Raw genomic sequence first — 4,997 nt, 5'->3', positions numbered from 1 at the left:
AGTCTTGACTTTCTGAGGTTATCTGATGTATCCTAGATTTGATGTCTATAATTCAGCTAAGCCACCATCAGGCAAAAGGGGTTCAGACCAAGACTTAGCTAACTTTGTTTGCAAAGGGGGATAGTAAATATTTTCAGCTTTGTGGCATAGATGGTTTCTGTTGCTACTGAGTTCTGCTATTGTAAAGCAAAAGTGTCTATAGACAGTGAACGTGGCTGTGTTGCACTTTTGTTTATTACAAAATAAAATTTTGTAATTTTATTTACAAAAATTGGGAGTGGGCTGAATTTGGCCTGTGGAATATAGTGTGTCAACCCTTCCCTGCTCTACAGGAGTTGTCTCTAATTTTGATTGTGTATACTATCAGTTAAAACAAAACACTTTTAAATGTATATCCCCAACAGCATACATATGAATAGAACTTTTTAAAAAATGAGATATGGGGGCAACTGGGTGGCTCCATTGTTAAGATTCTTGATCTCAGCTCAGGTCTTGATCTCAGGGTTGTGAATCCAAGCCCTGCATTGGGCTCCATGCTGGGTGTGGAACCTACTTTAAAAAAAAAAAAAAGAGAGAGAGAGACAGAGAGAGATGTAATAATGCTTTCAAGTGTAATTTTAATTGAAATAACTTCTTACTGTCACTACCTCAGATTTCAGAAATAAAAGATTTAAGATTTAAAAATGCGAAGTATACTGAGGTCTAGATTTACAGTTAATTACAATGGAATTAAATCCATAATTCAATAGTCTTCTTGATAATTTCAAAACTTTTTGGCTAGCTTACTAAACTCAAATGCATCTTAGTTTTATTTTGTAATATTGCTGGCAAATAATCCAAACTGTTTTTTACTTTAACAAACTCATATTGTTTGCTCCGTGCTAGGCACTATCCTAAGTGTTTAAAAAATATTAACATGTAATTTTCATAAAATCCCTGTGGGGTGGGTACTGTTGTTATCTCCTTTTTACACGTTTAAAAACTATAGCATAGAGAGGTTAGGTAGCTTGCTCAAAGTGACACAGTTGCTAGGTGGATGGTTCCAGAATCTTTCTTCCTATCTACTGGACTAAGGTTCCTCTCTCACTTTCTGCTCTTCCCTTCTAATTTTACTATTGCAATTAAAGTTCAGTGCACACTTTCTTTTCAGGAAGATTGTAAGTTACTTGTCTATTAGGGTACAGTGACGTTAGGGAAAACTAGGGAGTGTAGTCACTGTTACAGGTTGCACTGAGCTCACCCAAACAATATGTTGAAGTCCTAACCACCAGCATGTGTAAATGTAAACTTCTTCGGAAATAGGGTCATTATGGGACGCCTGGGTGGCTCAGTGGTTGAGCATCTGCCTTTGGCTCAGGTTGTGATCACAAGGTCCTGGGATCAAGTCCTGCATCAGGCTTCCTGGAGGGAGCCTGCTTCTCCCTATGTTTCTGCCTCTCTCTCTGTGTCTTTCATGAATAAATAAATAAAATCTAAAGAAGAAGAAGAAGAAGAAGAAAATAGGGTCATTATAGACATAGTTAGGGTAAGATCATACAGGGATAGGGTAGGTCCCTAATCCAAGAGTCTGATGTCCTTAGAAGAAAAGAGACATGGGTACAGGAGATATGGTAGATGGAAGACAGCCAGTGACAAAGCGGGTGGAGATTGGAGCAGTGAAGCTACCAGCCAAGGTACGGAAGGGTTGCCAACAAAGAAGAGAATCTAGAAGAAGCAAAGAGGAGTTCTCACCAACAGGTGTCAGAGGGAGCATGAGCCTGCTGACATTTTGATTTGGGATTTTAGCCTCCAGAACTATCAGATGATAAATATCTGCTGTGCTAAGCCACCTTGTTTGTGGTACTTTGTTATGGCAGCTCCAGGAAATGAATACTCTCTGTCATCATGTCCAAAACTAACTGAATGTCCCCTTTGTGCACCAGTAACCCTAATGTTCTTCTTCTACTAAGTTCTGTTTTCAAATAATAACATTTTAGTCTATAGTCTTCTCATAGAAGCTAGAAACTTGGATTTATCTTATACTCGCCTTCACCCTTCACACTGTATAAGCCACCAAATTGTGTTAACTCTATCCTCCCTTCAACTTTCCTTTTAACATTTTAGCCATTATGACAACTTCCAAAGCAATTCTTTTTCTTCACCTTTCTTATATTTCCAATGAATTCTTGTATCTGCTATAACAATCTACCTTATTAAAGCACTTCTACCCTTTACTGAAAGATTCCCTTGCAACTGGAAACGTGCTAAGTTCTTTCACATGTATTTGATCTTCACATTAGGTGGTAACTACTATCATGTTCATTTTAGGAATGCAAAAAGTGGCGCCCAAGTTTGCAAAGCTATCAAATATCAGAGTTGGAATTTGAAGTCTTAATCACTCTGCTATACTGCTTGTAGCACACCATGGCACCTCCTTAAAATAGAAAATAGTAGAATGGCACTCAGGCCAACCCTAAGCCTTGTTTCCCTACACATTCCTCTATAACCATCTGCTTCAGGCACACCAGGCTTCTCATCATTCCTGGAACATGTGGATTCACTTTCCACCCTTAAGGCTTTGATTATGCAGTTCCCTCAACTTAAACACCCAGCAATCTTCACTACCCATAACCCTGTGCATACCTCAATGCCAGTCTTACCAATTACTTCTTTCCTCAATATTCCAAGTCAGAATTACCTGCTCCTTCCTCCGGATTGCCTGCTTAGAACAAGCTATTTCACCTTTCTAGCCATTTATATGTGTCTTTCTCCTGTGGTCTGGCCTGCTTCAAATCAAGGATGATGTCATTTAATTGTCATTTTTTTGCTCCCATCTTTATAATAGTGCCTCAGGATCGATTGGTTTATTTTATTTTTAAGATTTCATTTATTTACCCATGAGAGACAGAGAGATAGAGATAGAGAGAGAGAGAGAGAGAGAGGCAGAGACACAGGCAGAGGGAGAAGCAGGCTCCATGCAAGGAGCCCGACGTGGGACTCGATCCCAGGTCCCCAGGATCAGGCCCTGGGCTGAAGGCGGCGCTGAACTGCTGAGCCACCCGGGGTGCCCGGATCTATGGTTTAAATTGCTAGTAACAGCAATAGTAATCATGCCAGCAATGTTGGCAAGGCTTTGCTAGGTATTAATACTCAAGTTTCAATAACAATTGAAAAATAAGGTTTTTAAAATAAAAAATGTTGTAACAGTTTTTCTCTTCATACGACTGAAATGTCTTAATCTGTAATGAGATATGAGAAGCTTCACATGAAATACCTGTCCATTTCTGTTCAGTCTGCTGCTGTGTGTGATAGATAGATGTATTTATTATGTGTTAACATCAAAATCTGTCCAGTATCCTGTAGAAATAAAATGTTCCTGGAGTTTTGGGCGGAGGGAGGATGGACGTCTATTTTGTTGCCTACTCTCCAGGAGATAGTCCCTTTGTTCCTGGATCTTGAGCAGATCTACTCTTTGAGTGATTTTAGGTTATGTCCCAGCTGGTTTGGACCTAACCTAGGACTCAGTTGAAAACATACATGTACTTCACTGCCTTCACCATCCTGCTACTTTAAACACAGCCTTCAATTATTTTGGAGTCTCAGAGAACTGACATAAGATCAGATTCTATGCTTCTGGGCAAGCAGAAGGAACCCAAAGAGAAAAACAGAGAAGAAACTAAATGAGCCCCATAGGAGATCACCCAAGAGTGGACATGCTGGCCAAGTGACAAAATAACTTTCTGCTTAAATAAGAAACTATTTAGAAATCAGTTATGTGTGAATGATTACCCAAAATGGTTGTCAGTGTGGGTGCCTTCATAAAGAACAGACTGAAGAAAATGATTAGGAAGTAATTAAAACAGCATACCACACAGAGAAATGATGCAAAATAAAGTGATCACTCTTCCCTCTTGGGCTTTTTAATTTTTTTCCGAGCTGGAAAAATATCCGCGTTTCTGCCCATAATTTGAAATATGTAGAATGTTGAATTTATTGACAGAGAGTGTACTTACCATCTAATCACAGAAATCTTAAAGGGAAAAGAGCGCTGTACACATCAGAGGTCCCCTAGAGACTCAACTGCTCATAACTCTGCATGAATGGGGAGAAAGTGCCATATTCCCATTAAAGAGCAACACAGTTGGTTAAAGAATGAACAAAAAGCAGCATTTCTTCATTAGTGTCGTTGCAGGAAGCTGATGCTGTGAAAGCTGGAGGCCATCAAATGGGATATTGCAGCAATAAAACAGAATGAAAAAATGAAATGCTCCATTCTCTTGTCAATCTCATATGCTTGTCTCTTTCTTTTTAATATACCAGGCACTACCCTGGTAAGCTAATGCATATTTGCAGTTTCGTTTTGTGCTTGGTAATTGTGCTATGGGCACTTATTCATTTGACAGAATTTGCTTTAAATGAAGGAAACTGGCAGGTTGGAAGAAAAGAACCCAATGTTGCCAAATCACCAATTAAGGAAACTGCCAGAGGGCAAACCGGTCCTGAGACTGGTATCCGTAAAAATGTTATAATGATGCTGCACTTCAAAAGACATTTTGAAGAGACACTTAATGAAGGACAGGAGAGAGGTGGATTATAGGGTGGCTAAGATATATGACTGCCAAATTTAAACCGCAAAGATAGATCCAATGGGGGTACAGTCATTTTTGCAAAATTTTGGACATCTAAACAGCAAATACATCCAATTGTGTTGCAGTTGACAGGAAGCCTGATTGTTCCTCTGTACATGGGGGAAAGTCAGCCTCATAATCAATTCTGTTCAAAACTCCTTATTCTGAAGGCATGTCACCTTGGTAGACAGTAGGGATATGAAAACAAAGAAGCCATAATCCTGGCCCACCCTCTCGGGTCTCAGTATGGGACAAAGGAATAGGCACACAGGCTAACTGAACGAAGCTCCAAAGGATGAAGCAAAATCTTCCTCTAGTTTTCCATCGAGTCACCCGTTGGCCGCCCATCAGTATCAGGGTGATCTTTCTGTCTCTGTCTCCCTCACTCTT

Source organism: Vulpes vulpes, chromosome 12 (genome assembly GCF_048418805.1).
Source record: "Vulpes vulpes isolate BD-2025 chromosome 12, VulVul3, whole genome shotgun sequence".
NCBI lineage: Eukaryota > Metazoa > Chordata > Mammalia > Carnivora > Canidae > Vulpes > Vulpes vulpes.
The sequence above is the reverse complement of the archived record's forward strand: the minus strand, read 5'-3'. Positions refer to the sequence as shown.